Raw genomic sequence first — 23,930 nt, 5'->3', positions numbered from 1 at the left:
TCCCAGGTGACTCCAAAGGGACCTGGGGGTGCCAGGGTCAGTCCCAGGTGACTCCAGAGGGACCTGAGGGTGCCAGGGTCAGTCCCAGGTGACTCCAGAGGGACCCAGAGGTGCCAGGGTCAGTCCCAGGTGACTCCAAAGGGACCTGAGGGTGCCAGGGTCAGTCCCAGGTGACTCCAAAGGGACCTGGGGGTGCCAGGGTCAGTCCCAGGTGACTCCAAAGGGACTCTGGGGGGTGCCAGGGCCAGTCCCAGGTGACTCCAAAGGGACCCAGGGGCGTGGTGCTGGTGCCAGGGTCAGTCCCAGGTGACTCCAGAGGGACCCAGAGATGCCAGGGTCAGTCCCAGGTGACTCCAGAGGGACCTGGGGGTGCCAGGGTCAGTCCCAGGTGACTCCAGAGGGACCCAGAGGTGCCAGGGTCAGTCCCAGGTGACTCCAGAGGGACCCAGGGGTGTGATGCTGGTGCCAGGGTCAGCTCCAGGTGATTCCCTGGTCCCTGAGCCTTTCCCAGCCCCCTGACCCCACAGCTCTGGGAGTATCCAGGCCCTGGGTTGCTGTGATTTCTCCCAGGGTTATTCCCAGTCCGTTCTGTGTCACCAAGGGATCCCCTGAGCCTCAGCAAACCCAGGCACAGACAAAAGAGCCACAGCATTTTCCAACCTTTCCAAAGTGCCCTCCACATTCCAACAGCAGGAAAAGTGAACACAGAGGGGCAGGAACTCCCCAGGCAACTCCTCCTGCAAACTGGGACAGAATTCCCAAGATTTACTGACTTTTTAGGCCCATTTAGGACCTTTCCTGCTAAAATAAAGCACTGAATGTTTTCACAAGATGAGAGCACATGGAGGTGCTGAGGGAACGACATTCTCAAAAAGAGTTCTGGGATCCTCCTGCCATCCCAGTAACATCCAGTACAAAATCCCAACGCCAACCCCAACTCCAGCAGCTCTGGCCCAGCTGAACAGGTCCCAGTTCCATACAGGGTGGATTTTAGCCTGGACAGACACAGATTCCTGATGGGAATTTCAAGCTTATTCTTTTTTGCCAAATTTTAATACAAAATCTCCCCTATTTCCTCCATAAGAATAAATAATTTTAAGCTTTGATACACAAAACAAAAAAAAATACCCCAAAATGTAGGGAATTCCCTCCAAATCCAGTATGGGAAGAAGTCTGGAGCACAGCAAGACCAGCATCCACCCAAGAGCTCTCCACCTTTAATCCCAGATACCCAGGGAATAAAATCTCACTTTACTGAACCTGCAACCCCAAACCAGCTTTTTCAGCAGACTGTTCCACCACTGGAAAAGCCACCTGGAAAACACAGACAGACAAGGCCAGGCTGATCAATGGCTCAGCTCAATTCCCACTGAAGGGTTGGCCATGGAATTCCCAAACAGCTTTAGAGCAAAACTCCCTCCATCTGGTGACTCAGCAGTGGGATGAAAGAAATGAATCAACATCAATTAGAAATAGGAAAAGGCACAGACAGATCCCAAACCAGGGCCAGTGGACTTGGGAGTGATCCCAGAAGGAACAGCAAGGAATCAACAGCTGCTTGGGACACAAAAATAATTAGGCTGAGCCTAAGCTGTCACAAGGCCCAGGCTGCTCCAAGCCCCATCCAGCCTGGCCTTGGACATTTCCAGGGATCCAGGGGCAGCCACGGCTGCTCTGGAATTCCACCCCAGCCCCCACCACCCTCCCAGCAGGAATTCCTTCCCAGTATCCCACCTAACCATTCCAATCTGTGCATCTTTAACTCATCACCTATGAGAACTTGTTCCACACAAAATCTCTCCCTCTGGAGCATTAGGGAAGCTTTTCCCACTGAATTCCCAGCAGGAAAATGCTCCAGTCAGCCACTCCACCGCTGGCACTGGGAAGGATCCCGCTGCTCCCACAGCTCCAGGGAATGCCAGGGCAGTCAATCCCAATGGAATTACTGCTGCAGGAACGGGCAGCTCCTCCTGTGTGCCTCGAGCTGCTGCGCTGGATGGTTCCCATTCCTCCCTGGGGAACTCGGGCAGAGATCCCGGCCTGTTCCCGTCCCTGCCCCACAGCAGGGCCCTTCCACAGGGAACTCCCTGCACCAGCCACAGCAGAGCCCAGGAGAACAGGGCAGGAGGAGCTCCAGGCTCTTCCCAGCAGTCAGGGACAGGAGCTCAGCTTCTGAGAGCCACTTCCACAGCTGAACGTGGTTTTAGGGACGATCCTGGCCAGCACACCGTGATTCCTGGGATCCCTCCCAGCCCATGGAGCCCCAGCTGTGCCCGATGCCCACCTTGTCCCCTGAGTGCCACCTCCAGGAATTCCCTGGGCACCTGCAGGGATGGGCACTGCAAACCTCCCTGGGCAAGGGAGGTCAAGGGTTTGACCCTTTGACCCCTTTGGCTCCCAGGCCAAGCCTTGACCCCCTTTCCATGGGGATAAAGCCAGCCCAGGCTCAGGGCTGGCACAGGGACACATGGACAGAGGGACAGAGGGACAGAGGGACACAGAGACAGAGGGACACAGAGACAGAGGGACACAGGGACACAGGGACACATGGACACAGGGACACAGGGACACAGGGACACAGGGACACAGGGACACATGGACAGAGGGACACAGGGACAGAGGGACACAGGGACACAAGGACAGAGGGACACAGGGACACACGGACACAGGGACACAGAGACACAGAGACACAGGGACACAGGGACACAGGGACAGAGGGACACAAGGACAGAGGGACACAGGGACAGAGGGACACAGGGACACATGGACAGAGGGACACAGGGACACAGAGACAAATGGACACAGGGACACAGGGACAGAGCTCCTCTGTCCTCAGGAACGGAGACACCACAATTCCCTCTCAGATGACTCCAGGAATTAAATACCAGATCAATCCCAGGAGCAGCCACCAGAACTGAGCACCCAGCATCACAGAGCTCGTCCTCATTATTGGGAATTAATTAGTCCCTTAATGAGGAACTTGACAGGCCCTGAACAGAGCCCCCCAGGGCTGGGCTGATCCCACAGGGGAGGGGGGACCCTGCCCCCGTGCCCAGGTGAGACCCCACCTGCAGAGCTGCCCCAGCCCTGGGGACACAGCAGCAGCACCTGGAGCTGCTGGGGAGAGCCCAGAGGAGACCCCGGAGCTGCTCCAGGCCTGGAGCCCCTCAGTTCCCAGGGATCCAGCCTGGGAGAGCTGGGAATGTTCCCCTGGAGAGGAGAAGGCTCCAGGGAGAGCTCAGAGCCCCTGCAGGGCCTGAAGGGGCTCCAGGAGAGCTGGGAATGTTCCCCTGGAGAGGAGAAGGCTCCAGGGAGAGCTCAGAGCCCCTGCAGGGCCTGAAGGGGCTCCAGGAGAGCTGCAGAGGGACTGGGCCAGGGCTGCAGGGCCAGGAGCCAGGGAATGGCTCCCAGTGCCAGAGGACAGGGCTGGATGTTGGCAATTGGCAATTGGGAATTGCTGGCTGGGCTGGAATTGCCAGAGCAGCTGGGGCTGCCCCTGCATCCCTGGCAGTGGCCAAGGCCAGGCTGGAGCCTGGGGCTGGGAGCAGCCTGGGCCAGTGGGAGGTGTCCCTGCCATGGCAGGGGGGCACTGGGGGGCTCGGGGGTCCCTTCTATCCCAAACCATCCTGTCATGGGGTAGCTTTACTTTTAAGACAGCCTGGAGGGAGAGGAAGTTGAAGCTGCTGGTGGCTGATGGGAGTTTTTCCCTCCTGACCAATTATCGGTCATTTTCAAGAATTGACAGCAGATCTGACCATTAAAAAGTGAATTCAACTTGTAAACACCCCCTTAAGAAGTACAGACAGAATTCTCTTGCTCTCTTTGGTTTCCGGCTTCGGACAAGGTAGCAGGCTCTGTCTTGGCCTCCTCCCCCCCTCTCCAGGCCTACAAGGCCGCGGGGTGGAGGGGGGGGGGGAGGGAGAAGAGAAGCAGCGCTGGCCAGCCGAGCTTGGTTTTTAGTTTTTGTTGCTAGACTGAAACTTAACACCATGAACTCTTGCAGTTTTCCTAAAGCTTTTAATTCTTTTACTACCTAGATAAACATACAGATTACTCCTTTTCTCAGAAAGACAGAGAGAGAGACAATCAACATAGAGGAGACATCATAGAACCACCAAAAACAGTGAAGAAAAGAGTTAAGTTTAAATAAGAAAGAGAGAATAAGGAGATGCTTTACAGCTGAAATATCTTTCTGTTAAAGCTATGGAGATGGACAATAATAGTATAAAAAGACTCCTTTAATTCATGATAAGAGTATTAGGAGGAATGAGATATTCAAAGTGTAACTTTTGAGCAGAAGAGAGAGAGAGAGAGTACTTGTGATACTGTGAGTTGCTGGAATTGAGTTGAGTGAAGATTTTGAAGCTTTGGGGGCAAAGAGAAAACTGTTTTCCAGGAAGGCTCACAGAGACAAATGAAGAAGACTTCTGCCTTTGAATAACTTATCCTTAAAAATAAGATTCCTAAACTCTGTGACCCATACACACCTTGGAGATGTGAAATGGGAGGAGAAGATCTAATGACAGATTTCCGGGCAGCTGGCATTAGAGAAATAGAAAACTATGATGAAAAATAGTTTTCTCGTGAGAAACTCCGTAAGCTAACAGAAAGAGACTTCTGTTTCTCTACAAAGACTGATGAAAGACTGTAGCAAGAATTAAGACTGTTTTTAACCACCAAAGTCCTAAAGTTATTTGTCTCTATGTTGTCATGTGTACAGAGAAATAGTTAAGATGTAGAAGATAAGGGGGTTTTCTGAAAGTTTATTCTGGTATTCTTGTTCTTGTAGTTTGTTAATAAACTGTCTTTATTCCTCTTAAGTTTTAAGCCTGTTTTGCTCTTGTTTTAATCCATATCTCACAACAAAAAAATAAGTAGTTTTTTAGTTACTAGTTTAAAACCACGACACATCCCAAGACAGAAGGACAGGGAGATGTTCTTACCTTCAGTAGAAGTTGCTTCAAACGTGAAATCTCCTCCACGGACAGAGAAACATTTGGGTTACAGTTCCTGGAATAGACCCAGCTTCAGGAATTGGTTTTCATCCAGTGCAAATTCCTCTGCAAACTTCCAATCCTGGAAAAGATTTTTAAGAATTACCAATAAACAAAGGTACCTGAGACCCAAAGGCTTTCATTTTTTCCCTAAGTGAACTTCCACAGAACCTTCCAGCACAAAGGAAGACCATAGGGACCGACAGCCCCTGCCAAGCCATCAGCACCATGCACACAGGATCCTCCCAGTTATCCCAGTTCCTCCCCTGCTGCAGCACTGGGAGATGTGAAGTGCCCAGCCCTGCAGGTGCTCAAGGCCTGGCGCTCAGAACAACCAGGGAGAGTGGAAGGGATCACAGAGGAGGAGCCAAGGCTGGCTCAGCCCATGAGCTGACCCCAACTCCAGAGCTGGGCTTTAACCAGTCCCCTGAAATCCAGCAATTCCTGGTGTGCTCTTGGATACAGAGACCAACCAGCAGGAGGTCCCCACATCAAACTGAAATTAAATTTCATGTGAAAATAAATGTATTTCCTCATCTTCCAATCAACAATTACTTAACTGGAGGTACAACATTCACTCAAACCAAGGGCACTGATCTGAACAAAAACTGTTCAGGATTTTATTTCTAAATTTTGATGCAATTTTCCCCAGAATTTATGCTCAAAAGTCCCTGACCCAGTCCCAGATTCAGGGAGGCTGGAAAAGTCCTCCCAGCCCATCCAGTGCCAGCTGTGCCCGATGCCCACCTTGTCCCCTGAGTGCCACCTCCAGGAATTCCCTGGGCACCTCCAGGGATGGGCACTGCAAACCTCCCTGGGCACCTCCAGGGCCTGACCCCCTTTCCATGGGGAAATTCCTGCTGCTGCCCACCCTGAGCCTGTCCTGGCCCAGCCTGAGCCTGTCCTGGCCCATCCTGAGCCTGTCCTGGCCCAGCCTGAGCCTGTCCTGGCCCACCCTGAGCCTGTCCTGGCCCACCCTGAGCCTGTCCTGGCCCAGCCTGAGCCTGTCCTGGCCCATCCTGAGCCTGTCCTGGCCCATCCTGAGCCTGTCCTGGCCCAGCCTGAGCCTGTCCTGGCCCATCCTGAGCCTGTCCTGGTCCAGCCTGAGCCTGTCCTGGCCCATCCTGAGCCTGTCCTGGCCCATCCTGAGCCTGTCCTGGCCCACCCTGAGCCTGTCCTGGTCCAGCCTGAGCCTGTCCTGGCCCAGCCTGAGCCTGTCCTGGCCCACCCTGAGCCTGTCCTGGCCCATCCTGAGCCTGTCCTGGCCCATCCTGAGCCTGTCCTGGCCCAGCCTGAGGTCGTTCCCTTTCCTCCTGTCCCTGTTCCTGGCAGCAGAGCCATGAGCAGGGACACCTCCAGCAAGAACTTCCTCAGCAATTCCCTGCTGGGTTCCAAGAGTTCAGTAAAATCCTGCACAGCTCTGGCTGACATGGACAGCAAAGCTCTGGAGAGCTCAGGGCTGGAAGAGCCCTGGAAGAACACGTGGAATTCTCACAATGCACACAAGAGGCTGCTCCAGGGACAGGGAGCAATGGGGGGCTGGAAGGAAGAACTTGTCTTGGTTCCAGCTGGTTTTGCATTCCACAACCATGCAATCCCGGGATGGTTTGGGACAGAAGGGACCCCCGAGCCCCCCAGTGCCCCCCTGCCATGGCAGGGACACCTCCCACTGGCCCAGGCTGCTCCCAGCCCCAGGCTCCAGCCTGGCCTTGGCCACTGCCAGGGATGCAGGGGCAGCCCCAGGCCTGTGCCAGGGAGGAATTTGTTGCCAACATCCATCAGAGATCTCCTGGGAGCCAGGACACCCAGGGACCCGGCCCAGCCCAGCCAGCGAGGCCCCAGCTCCGGCACATCCTGACGGGAACGGCTCCGGAGAGCGGCCAGGGACCCCCGGCCACAGCCACAGAGAGCCCTGGCCATAGCGACCCCCGTGTCACTGCTGTGTCCCCTCAGCCAGCACCCCCGTGTCACTGCTGTGTCACCTCAGCCAGCACCCCCGTGTCACTGCTGTGTCACCTCAGCCAGCACCCCCTGTGCCATCACCCCTGTGTCACTGCCCTGTCACCTCAGCCAGCACCCCCTGTGTGTGCCACCACCCCTGTGTCACTGCCCTGTCACCTCAGCCAGCACCCCTGTGTCACTGCCCTGTCACCTCAGCCAGCACCCCCTGTGTCACTGCTCTGTCACCTCAGCCAGCACTCCCTGTGTCACTGCCCTGTCACCTCAGCCAGCACCCCTGTGTCACTGCTGTGTCACCTCAGCCAGCACCCCCTGTGTCACTGCCCTGTCACCTCAGCCAGCACTCCCTGTGTCACTGCTGTGTCACCTCAGCCAGCACCCCCTGTGTCACTGCCCTGTCACCTCAGCCAGCACCCCTGTGTCACTGCTGTGTCACCTCAGCCAGCACCCCCTGTGTCACTGCCCTGTCACCTCAGCCAGCACTCCCTGTGTCACTGCTGTGTCACCTCAGCCAGCACCCCCTGTGTCACTGCCCTGTCACCTCAGCCAGCACCCCCGTGTCACTGCTGTGTCACCTCAGCCAGCACCCCCTGTGTCACTGCTGTGTCACCTCAGCCAGCACCCCCTGTGTGTGTCACCACCCCCGTGTCACTGCTGTGTCACCTCAGCCAGCACCCCCGTGTCACTGCTGTGTCACCTCAGCCAGCACCCCCTGTGTGTGCCACCACCCCTGTGTCACTGCTGTGTCACCTCAGCCAGCACCCCCTGTGTGTGCCACCACCCCTGTGTCACTGCTGTGTCACCTCAGCCAGCACCCCCTGTGTGTGCCACCACCCCTGTGTCACCTCAGCCAGCACCCCCTGTGTGTGCCACCACCCCTGTGTCACTGCTGTGTCACCTCAGCCAGCACCCCCGTGTCACTGCTGTGTCACCTCAGCCAGCACCCCCGTGTCACTGCCCTGTCACCTCAGCCAGCACCCCCTGTGTGTGCCACCACCCCTGTGTCACTGCCATGTCACCTCAGCCAGCACCCCCTGTGCCACCACCCCGTGTCCCTGCTGTGTCACACAGCCAGCACTGCTGCCACCACCCTGTGTCACTGCTGGGTCACCACAGCCAGCACTGCTGCCACCACCCTGTGTCACTGCTGGGTCACCACAGCCAGCACTGCTGCCACCACCCCCTGTCACTGTCATGTCACACAGCCAGCACTGCTGCCACCACCCCGTGTCCCTGCAGTGTCACCACAGCCAGCACTGCTGCCACCACCCCGTGTCCCTGCAGTGTCACCACAGCCAGCACTGCTGCCACCACCCTGTGTCCCTGTCATGTCACACAGCCAGCACTGCTGCCACCACCCCGTGTCCCTGCAGTGTCACCACAGCCAGCACTGCTGCCACCACCCTGTGTCACTGTCATGTCACACAGCCAGCACTGCTGCCACCACCCCGTGTCACTGTCATGTCACACAGCCAGCACTGCTGCCACCACCCCGTGTCCCTGCAGTGTCACCACAGCCAGCACTGCTGCCACCACCCCGTGTCCCTGCAGTGTCACACAGCCAGCACTGCTGCCACCACCCCGTGTCACTGTCATGTCACACAGCCAGCACTGCTGCCACCACCCCGTGTCACTGTCATGTCACACAACCAGCACTGCTGCCACCACCCCGTGTCCCTGCAGTGTCACCAGGACACGCCTGCCCAGGGACACGCCTGTCTGGTGACAGCAGCAGCTGCTGGCACTGCTCCTGAGGGCACAGGGGCTGGCACAGCTCCTGGTGCTCACGTCCCCTCACGTCCCCTCAGGTCCCCTCACGTCCCAAATAAACATCCCAAATAAACAAATATCCCAAATAATATCCCAAACAAAGATCCCAAATAAATACCCCAAATAAATACCCCAAATAAATATCCCAAATAAACAACCCAAATAAACATCCCAAATAAATATCCCAAATAAACATCCCAATTAAATATCCCAAATATTATCCCAAATAAACATCCCAAATAAATATCCCAAATAAACATCTAAATAAATACCCCAAATAAATACCCCAAATAAATACCCCAAATAAACATCCAAATAAATATCCCAAATAAATATCCCAAATAAATATCCTAAATAAATATCCCAAATAAATATCCCAAATAAATATCCTAAATATCCCAAATAAACATCCAAATAAATACCCCAAATAAATATCCCAAATAAATATCCTAAATAAATATCCCAAATAAACATCCAAATAAATATCCCAAATAAATATCCCAAATAAATATATATCCCAAATAAATAAATATCCCAAATAAATATCCCAAATAATATCCCAAATAAATACCCCAAATAAATAAATATCCCAAATAAATAAATATCCCAAATAAATAAATATCCCGAATAAATAAATATCCCAAATACACACAAGGAGCTGGGCCTGTCATTGGAAAACACGGTCCCAAAAACATCCACAAATTGAAAGTATCGATGAAGAGCGCAAGTCCATCTTGTATCAATAACCCTGCGATGGTTTGGGTGGGAAGGGAGCTCAAAGCCCCTCCAGTGCCACCCCCACCGTGGCAGGGACGCCCCCCATGTCCCCGGGTGCCCCAAGGCCGTGTCCAGCCTGGCCTGGGACACTGCTGGGACGGTGCCAGAGTTTTCAGGGATGTGGCTCAGCTCCAAGCACGATGAAACCCAAGCGTGCTGCAGCTTTTCCACACCTTTGTGTGCCAATATTCCGTGAACAGAGCCCACCCTGGCCACCTCGGCCACGCCTTAGGACAGATGTTCCCAAGATATTCTACAGCCTTTCCATGGAATCCACTCAGCAGGTGAGGAAAGCTCTTACTGAGCAGACTAAAACCCACCAAAAACCTCTCCAGTGCCTTTGGAAAAGCATTTACACATTAGCAAGTCATGAGCAAGTGTTGAGCACATGCCAGCTCCTCTCCTGAGTCTCCTGAGGGAGGCTCCACCTGGAGCAGCCGTGCTGGAGGATGTGCAGAGCCCATGAGGAGCAGATCCACTGCTCCTGGGGATGCTCCTGGGGATGCTCCTGGGGGTTCCTGGGGATGTTCCTGGGGATGCTCCTGGGGATGCTCCTGGGGATGTTCCTGGGGATGTTCCTGGGGATGTTCCTGGGGATGTTCCTGGGGATGCTCCTGGGGATGTTCCTGGGGATGCTCCTGGGGATGCTCCTGGGGATGCTCCTGGGGATGTTCCTGGGGATGCTCCTGGGGATGCTCCTGGGGGTTCCTGGGGATGTTCCTGGGGATGTTCCTGGGGATGTTCCTGGGGATGCTCCTGGGGATGTTCCTGGGGATGCTCCTGGGGATGTTCCTGGGGATGCTCCTGGGGATGCTCCTGGGGATGCTCCTGGGGGTTCCTGGGGGTTCCTGGGGATGCTCCTGGGGATGTTCCTGGGGATGCTCCTGGGGGTTCCTGGGGGTTCCTGGGGATGCTCCTGGAGATGTTCCTGGGGATGCTCCTGGGGATGCTCCTGGGGATGTTCCTGGGGATGTTCCTGGGGATGCTCCTGGGGATGTTCCTGGGGATGCTCCTGGGGATGCTCCTGGGGATGTGGGGATGTTCCTGGGGATGCTCCTGGGGATGTTCCTGGGGATGCTCCTGGGGATGCTCCTGGGGATGTTCCTGGGGATGTTCCTGGGGATGTTCCTGGGGATGTTGCTGGGGATGTTCCTGGGGATGTGGGGATGTTCCTGGGGATGCTCCTGGGGATGCTCCTGGGGATGTTCCTGGGGATGCTCCTGGGGATGCTCCTGGGGATGTTCCTGGGGATGCTCCTGGGGGATGCTCCTGGGGATGTTCCAGGTGCTGTGTGCTGGACATGGGGCTCAGAGCCCATCCCATGAGGATCCCTGAGCCCAGCACAGCCTGGAGCCTCCCCTGTGCCCCTCTGCTTAAGGGAGCTGGGAATTAAACAGCCAGCACGTGTGTGAGAATCATCCCTGGACTCACAGAGCCATGGAATATCATGGAATATATGGAATATATGGAATATAACTGGAGCTCCACAGGGATCACCGGCACAGACCCCAGCTCCCAGCCTGGGCATCCCTGGCAGCGCTGTCCCAACGCCCCCGGAGCTCCGGCAGCCTCGGGGCCGGGCCAGGCCCTGCTCAGAGCCCCTTCCCTCCGGGGAAGAAGCTGAGTTCACCTGAGCCTCCCTGCCAGGGGCTCCTCCTGCTCTGTGCCTGCTGCTCCAGGGAGTCGGGAGAGGGGATCCACGGAGGCTGCAATGCCCCAGCCCCCAGGTGAATCCATACCCAGCTACAAGGAAAGGGTTCTTCACTGCAAAAGGCACTGGAAAAGGGTGAGGAGAATCGGGAATTCCTCAATAAAAACAATCTAAAGGTGCGTTTAACCCTTAAACATGAGCCTCCCAAGAGGAACAGGATTCCTGCCTTTCCCATACATCCCGTGGCACATCCCAGGAGGCAGCAGTGGGATGGGAGCATTTGGAAAAGGACAGGCATGTACAAAACCCAGCTATTTTTAACAAAATTTAAAGTCTTCCCACTGCCTCAGTTACTTTATCATGGTTGATCAGAAATATCAACTAAGATGAGCTAAATTCAACCTTTTATATAAGTTAGAACTTGCCTCAAGACTTCACTAATAAAGGAAGAGTTTGAGCAGTTGGAATGAAAGGAAAGCAGAATTTCCCAGGGTACCTGCAGGGCTGGCAGGAGAACAGAACAACCACAAACTGTTCCCTGATCAATGTCCACTCATAAATTTTGGGACTTATTCAGCCTCTTCCCACCTGCATTAAGAGTAGTCCCAACAAAATCCCTGGAAAAGCCCTCCCAGCCCAAGCTGTGTCTGATTCCCACCTTGTCCCCAGCCCAGAGCCCTGAGTGCCACCTCCAGGAATCCCCTGGACACCTCCAGGCATGGGCACTGCAAACCTCCCTGGGCAGCCCCTGCCATGGCTAAATACAGCCAAAGGAAAAGAGAACAATCCCAGCCTAAAACAGTTGGATTTTCCACCTTCTTCTCTCCAGCAGCAGTGAGTGATGCAAAGACTGGGGAGAACAGTTTGGAGGTTTCTCCCGTTTCAGGGCTTTTATATCATCAACACCTGCAACGCCTGAATCTGGGGTTTTATGAACCTTCAGCTCTTCCCCAGCCCTCCTTGTCTCTGCCAGGAACTCAGGGATTAAAGGGTGGAAGGGTAAAACCATCCAGGCACTGCTCCAACGCTCGGCCAGAACAGCTGAGTGACCACAAACATCAAGTGACCAAGATGGTCACTCCACATAGTCCTGATTAACCCAAACCCACAAAGTCCTGCAGCCCATTCCTGACTCCACACAGCCCCGAGGTCACTGGGATGGGCTCTGGTCTCTGCTGCTTCCTCCTTTCCAGTAAATAAATAAATACACACATAAAGATCCTTCCACCAGCTCTTGTGAACCTCAACCATAACACGGGAATTGAAATATTCCCAGAGCCACTGGTTCTAACAGTAAATAAACAACGGCTGAGATTAACTGCTGGACACAGTCCAGAGACCACGGAGCTGCTCCAGGGCTGGAGCCAGCCTGGAGAGCTGGGAATGTTCACCTGGAGAGGAGAAGGCTCCAGGGAGAGCTCAGAGCCCCTGCAGGGCCTGAAGGGGCTCCAGGAGAGCTGGGAATGTTCCCCTGGAGAGGAGAAGGCTCCAGGGAGAGCTCAGAGCCCCTGCAGGGCCTGAAGGGGCTCCAGGAGAGCTGCAGAGGGACTGGGGACAAGGGAGCCCCCATGGCAGGGACACCAGCCCCAGGCTCCAGCCTGGCCTTGGCCACTGCCAGGGATGCAGGGGCAGCCCCAGCTGCTCTGGCAATTCCAGCCCAGCCAGCAATTCCCAATTCCCAAGATTCCATCCCTGTCCTCTGGCAGTTTCTGGAGTTCCTGTTCCATCCCCAGGGAGGAGCAGCCAGCCCACCCCTCTCTGCCTGTTCCCAGCCCTGGCTCATCCCTAAATCCACTCCCCCTGGCAAACATCATTTCAACTCTTCCTTCATCAACTCAGGGTCAGAGCAACAGCAAATTTCTTTTCCTGTGCATGTGGACATTTGGAAAACGATATGCAAATCATGAGATCCCTGGAATGATCCTGGTAACTGGAGAAGCCACCAAGACCAGTTACTATTTTAAACTCTTGGCCAAGCTCTGGGAATCTTCCACAGGAGCTGATCCAGCAAAGAACCAGCACCTTGCGGTGCCAGAGCCTGCTCCAAATATTTCCAAATCTCCATGGAGCTGTGCCAGGGTCGGGTTGGAGAGCAGGAAAGGTTCTGCCCCAGAGGCTGCTGGCACAGCCCCGAGGCTGTGGGGGCTCCAGGAGCTGCCAGGGATGCCCAGGCTGGGATTGCTGGGGGTGTGTGCAGGGCCAGGAGCTGGATCCACCATCCCTGGGGTCCCTTCCAGCCCAGGAGATTCCATGGCTCTGTGATTCCAGGCACAGCACAGGATGGATGTGCAGCTGCTGTGGTTTTCCAGACGCTCAAAGCACAGCAGGTCAGGCAGCCCAGGACTGCTGGCAGTGAACTGCCCACACGTGCAAGCACAGGAGCTGCTGGTGCTGTTGTTGTTTTTATGGTGGTTATCCAGCCCAGAGCTGCCTGGGAGGAAGCAGCCAGAGGCTGCAGTGCATCACCTGCAGCGACAGGGAGGGTGCCCAGGTGTCCCACTGCTGCTGGGGACTCCCAGGGCAGGGACAGGGTCATTCCCAGCCCTTTCCCAGCGCCTGCTGCACAGCCAAGCCCAGCTGGAAGCCAGCCCTGATCCATCCCCAGACCTGTCAAGCACTCCCAGGAAAGCAGGCGAGGAGCGGTGCCAGCTCATACATAACACCCCACTGCCACCTCACAACAATTTACACTCGCCAGTATTTTTATCCTCAAGCTCTTCCCAAGAAATTGGATCATTTGGGTTATCAACATTTCTCAACTGCACAATTTCACTTCCCTAAAAAGGACCCAACTTTCCTTGAGAGAGAAGCAAACACCGTTCAGAATTCATCCCCTGTGAAGGTCTCAGGTCAGCCCTGACGGGGGCTGCAGGCACATCTCAGAGTCCTCCTCCTGTGAGTGCTGGACAAGGGAGACACAAAGTCACCATCCTGCAGGAATGCAGCAGGAATTTCCCCATGGAAAGGGGGTCAGGGCCTGGAAGTGCCCAGGGAGGTTTGCAGTGCCCATCCCTGCAGGTGCCCAGGGAATTCCTGGAGGTGGCACTCAGGGGACAAGGTGGGCATCGGGCACAGCTGGGGCTCCATGGGCTGGGAGGGCTTTTCCAACCTCAGGGATTTTGGGATTCTGGGGTTCAGTGCCAGGGGAAGAGAATCATGAGCTTCTCAGTTATTTCAGAGCTCTCTCAACTTCCTTCGGCTCCCACCTCAGACTCCTGTGAAACACACTCTGCTCCAAAACAGAATAATTCCCATATTTATCTTTAACACAGCAAAGACTGAATCCAAGACCTTTGTGGATTTCTCTTCAGAGGAATGGTGGAGGCACAAAGGATGGTGAGAAACTCCAAAGGAGGAGAAGAAACGTTTCCTACAGAAATGCCAGAGCTCAAGGCCAGGTTGGATGGGACAGGGAGAGGTGTCCCTGCCATGGCTGGGGGGCACTGGGGGGGATCTGAGGTTTTTTCCCACCCACAGCACTCTGGGATTCCACAATTCCATGATTCCATGATTCCATGAACCCAACCCCTCTGCTCCCAAATTACACCATGCCAGGAGCCATGAGGAACACCAAGGAACAGGACCTGTGCAAGGTTCTCCACCAAGGGGCAGCTCTGGGACACCTCAGCTCCTCTGACATCAGGATTTCACATAACTCCATTCCCATCCAGCACCATTCCCATGCTCCCTGCCTCCCCCATTTGCTGGATTCTTTCTGGAATCCCTGCCTAAAGGCAAAGCAGGACACACCGGAGGTCTCCAGGCAGTGATCCCACCTCACTGGGGGTTCATCACTGCCACACATCCCCAAAGAGGTGTTTCAGCTCCCTGAGGCATCCCCTGGCCAAAGTTACTTATTGAAAACCACTTGGATACATTCAAAATTCACAGATAAAATTTATTGTAAACAAAAATATTTCACCAGTTTGCCAAGAATATCCTTTTGTTTTCCCCTTTGAGCTTTGAAGATGAGTTTCTTCATTATTCTTTAACAGGTGACAAAGAAATCTTTGCATTTACATTACAAAATCCTGGCACCATTTGGTTGGAAAATCTCTCCCAGCCCATGGAGCCCCAGCTGTGCCCGATGCCCACCTTGTCCCCTGAGTGCCACCTCCAGGAATTCCCTGGGCACCTCCAGGGATGGGCACTGCAAACCTCCCTGGGCACTTCCAGGCCCTGACCCACCCTTTCCATGGGGAAATTCCTGCTGCTGCCCCCCCTGAGCCTGTCCTGGCCCACCTGAGCCTGTCCTGGCCCACCCTGAGCCTGTCCTGGCCCACCCTGAGCCTGTCCTGGCCCACCTGAGCCTGTCCTGGCCCAGCCTGAGCCTGTCCTGGCCCACCCTGAGCCTGTCCTGGCCCACCTGAGCCTGTCCTGGCCCAGCCTGAGCCTGTCCTGGCCCATCCTGAGCCTGTCCTGGCCCACCCTGAGCCTGTCCTGGCCCATCCTGAGCCTGTCCTGGCCCATCCTGAGCCTGTCCTGGCCCAGCCTGAGCCTGTCCTGGCCCAGCCTGAGGCCGTTCCCTCTCCTCCTGTCCCTGTTCCTGGCAGCACAGCCCGACCCCCCGGCTGTCCCCTCCTGCCAGGGACTTGTGCAGAGCCACAAGGTCCCCCTGATCCCCCTTTGCTCCAGGCTGAGCCCCTTCCCAGCTCCCACAGCTCTTCCTGGGGCTCCAGAACCTTCCCAGCTCTCACAGCTCTTCCTGGGGCTCCAGAACCTTCCCAGCTCCCACAGCTCTTCCTGGGGCTCCAGACCCTTCCCAGCTCCCACAGCTCTTCCTGGGGCTCCAGAACCTTCCCAGCTCCCACAGCTCTTCCTGGGGCTCCAGAACCTTCCCAGCTCCATCCCTGGACAGCTCCAGCCCCTCTGGGGCTCTCCTGGCAGGAGGGGCCCGGAGCTGTCCCCAGGATTCCAGGGGGTCCCTCAGCAGGGCCAGCCCAGGGGACAGTCCCTGCCCTGTGCCCACCCTGGGGCTGCCCCAGCCCAGGGCCATCGGCCCCCTGCCCCCCTGGCCCCTCTGGGCTCGTGTCCCCCAGGGCCTGTCCCAGCTTTCCAGCCCCTGTGCCCAGCCTGGAGCCCTTGGGCACCCCCAGGGCAGCTCCTGCCCCTCGGCCTGGCCGTCCCTCACCCTGTGGCCTCATCCCAGCTCCCCGTCCCTCTGCACAGCCCCACATCCCACCCAGCCCGGTGGCACCCCACGTTCTGTGGCCACCAGCAGGAAACCACAGGCACAGTGGAATGCTGCTCTGCACGGAAAGGGGCTGCGCTGGGCTTTTCCTTTAACAAAAAACTGCCCCTGGCAATAAACCCTTGAAGGCCTCGGTGTTGGACAAATGAAGAGCTCCTTCTAATTCTTCCCGGCCTCTGAAGCTCCCAAAGAAAGAGATGATATCAGGAGTTCTCTGTTTTGATCATCAACCTTATCCTCACCCACTATCTCGTTAAGCAGCCTCCTAATTGCTGCCCTACCCCATGCTAAGGACAGAATTTGCACAGCTTCTTGATTTAAATGTTACTTTTTTAATTAACTGCTCCACACCCAGACACGGGGAAACCGCAGCGCTTCAAAAGCTGCAGGAAAAAGCTGCAGAAAAGGCTCCCAAGCGCCCTGGGAACAAAACAGCACCAAAAAGGCCTTTTTTAACAGCTCAGTCAGTGCACATGGAGCTCAGTACATGCCTAAAATTCACCTCTACGGGCTGCTGGGCTCACGTCAGCTCCGAGGGCAGAGGAATCTCCCAGGTTGTGGTGTGTATTTCAGCAGGAATTGAGCAGGATTGGTTATTTCCAGCTGCTCCTCTGTGCTGACGGCCCCAAGGAACCCCGGGGGGACTCTGGGCTTCCCATTAAACAGTAACCTTTGAGTGGGAGATTTGCAACTGCATTTGAATATTAAAGCAGCAAAACAAAGTGCTGGGGTGCTTGAAGGGCTGATTTCCATCCCTCGCAGGACTCCAGGCTCCTGGATGGCTTTGATGAGGCTCAGGGCTGGTTACTCTGTCTGCTCCAAGCAACAAGTGACATTTTCTCCTGGGTCAGCACAGCTGAACCCCGCAGAAATCCCTGTAAATGACCAGACTGGGATCTCAGAGCAGGCTGTTGTTTTAACTGGGGTGCACAAGCAGCATTGCACAGAAATCCCATTTTGTTCAAGTCCAAATATCCTTGGATATTTTCATCTTTGCTGCCCACACAGACTAAGGCAACGTTACAAAAGACACCTCTTTGTACTCAGACCGAGGGCCAGCATTTGCAAGCTGAGATTTCCTGCTGCACCCCACGGGGAGATCAAGGGCTGCCCGTTCCACAGACACCTATTTGATCAGCACAGGGCCCCAAGTGAGCCAGTAAAACAACTGCTGTGCCCTTTTTCTGCTCCTTCATCCCGGTTCAAAGCTCCCAAGGTGAGTTTGTGGCTGTTCCTGCACCTCAACAGCCCAGCCCCTCGCATGCTGCAGCTGCTGCCAGAATATTCCAATGCTCCTCCACCCAGCAGACCCAGACCTGAGGCCCCAGCAGAGCAGAGCCCTCAAACAGGACATTAAAGAAAGGTACTTTTCATTTCCTCAATGCCCCTTCATTTCAGGGCATTACAGACATAGTCCATGCAAAGTTTAAGTTTTGCAGTTCAAAGAAATAAAGATGCTTCACAAGGAGCTCAGAATGGCTGAGGTTGGAAAAGAACATCCAGTGCCAGCTGTGCCCAATGCCCACCCTGTCCCCAGAGCCCTGAGTGCCACCTCCAGGAATTCCTTGGACACCTCCAGGGATGGGCACTGCAAACCTTCCCTTTCCATGGGGAAATTCCTCCCTCTTTACCCAGTTCCTCGGAATTGGGTAAAACATCTTTGTCAGGCCAAGGCAGCAGCAGCCTGTTCTCCCTGCGTGACACCACTTAACCTCTGTTTATGAGCCAGGCTTCATCCACCATGAAACATCCTGAAAGGAAAACAATCCCTGGGAACTCTCAGAACCACCCTTAGGAGTTCCATGGGTTTTACCTGGATAAAGAAACATCAAAGTTCAAGCTGCTCTGGGAATCCCAAACCAGCAGGACACACTCCTGATCTGAGGCCACGACTCGCTGGGTATTAAACCTGCACTGCTGGGAAAAAATGGGTTTCCTTTGCCATGCAGAATTAGCAGGAAAAAAAAAATAATCAGCTGGATCATTCCCCCAAACCGGCTCCCAACATTGCTGCAGGAATGTCTGAGCAGGGAGGGAGGGCAGGGAAGTGGCAAGGATGGGGCAGCAGGAAGGGGACAGCGTTCCAGCTGAAATGTCCATCTAGCTCGGGCTTGGAGCACTAATCCAAGGAGTCACTGAATTCCCTCAATCACAACCAAAACCACTCATAAAACCCGTGGAATGTGTAGGGTGAGCATTTCAAAAGGCTGACATTTATTTTTCCAAGCTTAATAAAGAATCCTAGAGATTGGATCAATATTGGGAAAATAACTGAACGTGCACCTTGCACGAAGGACCATCAACAGTTCTCTTGAAGCAGGGAATGATTTGGGTGTGGCTTGCAGTCCCCTGGGATAGTGAAATGTGTCCCTGCCTTGGCAGGGGTTGGAATTAGAGAGGCTTTAAGGCCCCAGACCGTCCTGGGATTCCATGATTCCCCTTAGGAATCTGGATGGGCCATTCCCCAGGAACAGAAGGAACTGCCACATAAACATTAAAACCTAAACCCAGCAGAGCACTGCTCCTTTCAGCCTGGAGATCCTCCTGCCTGCCCAGCTCTGGCCCTGCTGGTTGGCTGGTAGTGAGCCCACCTGCTTTTCCCAAAATAACACATTCCTGACCAGGGCACAGTCCACAGCTCCAGACAAACTGGGATTACACAACAGGATTTTCCCCACATGGCCAAAGTCTCCTGTGCCCACCAGGTGATCCCGTCTCACTTCACTGCCCCTCGGAAAACTCCAGCACGGATCCAAACCCCAGGAATACACTCAATACTTCTCCTTGCTCTTCTCTTCTAAAACTAAAAACAACAGATTTGTTCTTGGGAACTGCACTGCTTCATTCCAGCATTTGCTTCCAAGTATTTGAGAAAACAACACAGAGAAGCTCTAAGAATCCCAGGATTCCTGGGGCTGGAAAAGCCCTCCCAGCCCATGGAGCCCCAGCTGTGCCCGATGCCCACCTTGTCCCCTGAGTGCCACCTCCAGGAATTCCCTGGACACCTCCAGGGATGGGCACTGCAAACCTCCCAGGGCAGCCCCTGCCAAGCCTGGTCCCCCTTCCCATAAAGAAATTCCTGCAGATCAAAATTCACCTGTGAAAAATGAAGCTGAAGCAGTTTTTTCCTGCAAGACACGACATTCCTCAGCGGAGCTGCTGTTGGAAACTGAGGGAAAAGCAGGAGCAGGGAGAACATGGACACACTGGAAGCACTCCCCACATTAACATCCCTGCCCTGTACCCGTTATTTCATGTGTCACAAGGAAGGTGACACAAGGGAAGGAAAAACAGAAGGCCTGAAATTGCCCCTTTTGCAAGAGGAAGTTAGGGTGTAACAGCCATGAAATGGGGTGTGCAGTCACCACTGGCACCACGTCCCAGACCCCCACACCAACATGTGGCACCCTAAAGCCCCTTACAGCTTTTGGAAACACCTCTGCTGCTTCATCCTGGAGCTCTCAGAGCCCTCAGTCACACACAGCAGTCTGGGACCAGCCACAATTAACTGAACTTTCTCTAAGCAGAAGGGAAAAACAGTAAAATGTTGATAAACTTCTGAGCTCTGACCCCTCCCCTTGCCAGGCACTGAAGGAGGTCGGGAAAGGCTGTCCTCTGCCTTAAGGAGCCCCCCGAGCCCCCCAGTGCCCCCCTGCCATGGCAGGGACACCTCCCACTGGCCCAGGCTGCTCCCAGCCCCAGGCTCCAGCCTGGCCTTGGCCACTGCCAGGGATGCAGGGGCAGCCCCAGCTGCTCTGGCAATTCCAGCCCAGCCAGCAATTCCCAATTGCCAATTCCCAACATCCCAGCCCCATCTCCCCTTGCCCAGGGAATTCCCTCCATTCCCTCTCTCCAGCCCGGCCCCGGCTCCGCTCCAGGAAGGAATTTTGGGATCCAGGGGTTTCCCTGGGAATCTCGGCACTGCAGGAAGGGTCTCCCTTCCCTTTCCCAGCCCCAACTTCCAGAAAAATCCCTCGGGATGGATTCAGAGCCTCCCAAATCCCAGAATGGTTTGGGATGGGATCCAGGGACCTTCAATCCCACCCCATTCCAATCCCACCATCCCAGGCTGCTCCAAGCTTTCCTTGGCCATTCCCGGGATCCAGGGCCAGCCCCAGCTGCTCTGGGCACCCTGTGCCACCCTGGCCACCCTCCCAGGGAGGAATTTGTTCCCAATATCCAATCTAAACCAATCCATCCCTGCCCTCTGGCAGTGGGAAGCCATTCCCTGTGTCCTGGCACTCCAGTGCTGATTCAGGGTCCCTCTCTGGCTCTCTCGGATGCCTTTAGATCCTGGAAGGTGCTCTGAGGTCCCCCCACGACCTTCCCTCCCCCAGGCTGAACACTCCCAAGTGTCCCAGGCTGTCTCTGGAGGTGCTCCAGTCTCTGTGTGACCGTGCTGGGCTCCCCTGGACCTGCTCCAGCAGCTCCACGTCCTGCTGAGGGCAGGAGCAGCAGAGCTGTGCCCCACACTCCTCACACAACTGAAAACAGCTCTGCTGGGCACATGCACAACAACAACTTCACTTTGGTTCAGCGTTTTGGCCTCAGAGAGATCTCCATGGTTCTGAATCCCTTCCTGCTTCCAGAAGCAAACTCATCCACCTGCTGTGGGACAGGGAGAAGGTTCCCCAGGCAGAGCTCAGGGTTTGGACGTGGCAGAAGGTCAGCACCTCACATTCAGGCTGGAAAAGCCCTTGGGGAGCACCCAGTCCAGTCTCTCCTGAGGAGCAGCTCCAGGAGCCAGCCCCAGGTGAGGAGCTCCCTGTCCCTGTCCCTGTCCCAGCCCTGTGGCTGTCCCCTGCCCAGGCTGGGTCTCACCCAAGGGACAGATATTTATAGTGAGGATGACTGATCCCAGTCCATCACCCACATTCCCTGGGCAGGAGAGGAACGAGAGCTTCTCCAGCACCACTCAGCTATTTCAGATCCCTGCCCAGACAGGGAATGAGCACCTGGCTCCTCCACTGACTAAAAAAGGAACCTGAACCATTGCCTCAGAAGAAGGGATTTATATCACAGAGGTGTGAACTTTGGGAGAGGTTCCAGCCCCTGGAAAGCCAAGGCAGAGCAGGAAACACAGTACTGGGGGAGGGGAAGTACTTAGTCATGGAAGAAAATTTAGGATATACCATGGACAGTGCAACATTAGAGAATGATATAATAAATCAGGGAAACATGGAATGGTTTGGGTGGGAAGGGACTTTAAAAACCATCTTGTTCCAACCATGGCAGAGAACAAGGACTAGGAGAATGCAGAAGCAGTAAATAACAACTGAGCACAAAGAAAAACAATCTTCCAACTGAAAAATGAAAAGGAAACAAACTGCAGAGATAAGCTGGAAAAACATCCTTTGGTGTTTTCCAACACAACTAAATGGTGCAGACTGAGCACCTGCTCAGCAGGAATGGGGTAGCCTGGCTCAGGGGCTGAGGGCTCCCAGGATAACCTGGATATTCCATTCCCTGAGCTGAGCGTGACTTAACACGGAATCGTGGCTGTTGTCAACACCACTGCAACCCCATCCCATTCCAGCCTCATATTCCAACCGCCTGGCAGAACTTCCAGCACTGGGACTCATGTTCAGTCAAACAGAAGCAGAGTCCCGGGATGGTTTGGGATAGAAGGGACCCCCAAATCCCCCAGTGCCCCCCTGCCATGGCAGGGACACCTCCCACTGGCCCAGGCTGCTCCCAGCCCCAGGCTCCAGCCTGGCCTTGGCCACTGCCAGGGATGCAGGGGCAGCCCCAGCTGCTCTGGCAATTCCAGCCCAGCCAGCAATTCCCAATTGCCAATTGCCAACATCCAGCCCTGTCCTCTGGCACTGGGAGCCATTCCCTGGCTCCTGGCCCTGCAGCCCTGGCCCAGTCCCTCTGCAGCTCTCCTGGAGCCCCTTCAGGCCCTGCAGGGGCTCTGAGCTCTCCCTGGAGCCTTCTCCTCTCCAGGGGAACATTCCCAGCTCTCCCAGGCTGGCTGCAGAGCAGAGGGGCTCCAGCACCTCCATGGCCTCTCTGGGTTCACTCCAGCAGCTCCAGGTGCCGCTGCTGTGGGGAGCTGCAGGCTCTGAGGAAGCAGCACAAGTTCCCAGGACAGGGAGGTGTCTGACCCTGCTCCCTGTGAACCCAGCACCACCACACCAGAACATCACCAGGCGGCCAGGGCCACCCAACCCTGCCCGGGCTAAATGCCCAGGACACGGTCCTGTCACTCTGCTCCTTCCCAGGTCCCATGTCCCTGTGTCCCAGTGCCAAGGCCACCCAATCTTGTCCGGGTTAAGTGCCCAGGACAGCCCCAGCCCTGTTGCTCTGCTCCTTCCCAGGTCCCACATCCCCGTGTCCCGGTGCCAGGGCCACCCAACCCCGCCCGGGTTAAATGCCCAGGACAGCCCCAGCTCTGTCACTCTGCTCCTTCCCAGGTCCCACATCCCCATGTCCCGGTGCCAGGGCCAGCCAACCCTGCCTAGGTTAAATGCCCAGGACAGCCCCAGCTCTGTCACTCTGCTCCTTCCCAGGTCCCACATCCCCATGTCCCGGTGCCAGCGCTGCCATCCCGCACGGCCACGGGGCCAGCACGGGCCAGCCTGGCCCTGTGCCCGCTCCTGGCACGCTCCAACCGTGCCCTTCGTCCTCTGCCTCGGGGACACGGGGACAGTTTTCAACCTGTGAGCTCACAGGCTCAATTATCCTTCTCAAAGAAAAGAAATCCATCTTAACATAAAAGAATTCAATTAAACGGCGTCCCGGGGGATCTGCCGAGGGAAGAAAACACAAATAAACAGCTAAGGAAACACAAGCTTCTCATCCCACCCCGCTGCACAGCCAAGCAAGGAGCTGGAATCAGCTGCAGGCTGTGCAAGGCTGTGAGGAACGGAAGGAAGAAACTGCCACAAGAGAACCCCAAATGTCACAGCAGAGCCACCGGTGCTTTCTCTGAGGTGTGACAGAACTCAGTCCTCGCAAGGAATCAAAGGCAAAAATGAAACTAAAGCAGCTTCTTGTGTTCTATTTCCTTCTTCCTTCCTGTGGCTGCAGCAGCCAGACCATCCCCAGCTCCTGCAGGCTTGTGCCTCTCCCAGAGCCAGGCTCTGCTGCCGCTGCTTCGAAAGCTGCCCAGGGAAATCAGAATCAAAGTGACTCCAGAGTCATCAGTGTCACTCCAGGCCACGGAGCTGGGAGCAGCAGCACACTGCAGGACTGAAATCCCACTGCAAGCCCAGGTTCCCAGCACAGGCACTCGGAAGTACAGCAGGGGCACTGCCAGCCCCACACAAACCCTGCATTGAGCAATCCAGACGTTTGGGAAGCTTCCCTGCAAAGCCAAAGTTCCACAGGGCTCCCACTCAGGCCCAGTTCCCTTCAGCACCTTCACAGATGACCTGGATGTGGCCCGAGGGGACACCAGGTCTGTCTGCAGATGGTTCAGAACTGGGAGGAGCTGCTGACTCCCCAAAGGCAGAGAGGCCCTGCAGAGACCCGGACAAACCCAAGGGCTGGGAATGACCAAGTGCCAGAGGTTTAACACAGGCAGGTGCTGGATCTGCACCCTGGAGCAGCCCTGGATGCCCCCCAGGCTGGGATGGAGAGGCTG

General features: G+C 55.4%; 1 protein-coding gene across 2 annotated transcripts in view; it reads right to left on the bottom strand.

Annotated features, from left to right (window-relative positions):
- Nucleotides 1-23,930, bottom strand: part of PPP6R2 (protein phosphatase 6 regulatory subunit 2) — an 85,724-nt gene that overhangs the window by 56,389 nt on the left and 5,405 nt on the right. For both annotated transcript variants that reach the window (XM_086886223.1, XM_086886224.1), the window contains exon 2: nucleotides 4,944-5,076. The gene's annotated coding sequence lies outside the window, so the exon portion shown is untranslated. The remainder of the gene's footprint in view (nucleotides 1-4,943; nucleotides 5,077-23,930) is intronic.

This window comes from Cyanistes caeruleus, chromosome 4 (assembly GCF_971803275.1).
Source record: "Cyanistes caeruleus chromosome 4, bCyaCae1.hap1.1, whole genome shotgun sequence".
NCBI lineage: Eukaryota > Metazoa > Chordata > Aves > Passeriformes > Paridae > Cyanistes > Cyanistes caeruleus.
Note: the sequence above shows the minus strand (reverse complement) of the source record. Positions and strands in the feature narration are given on the sequence as shown.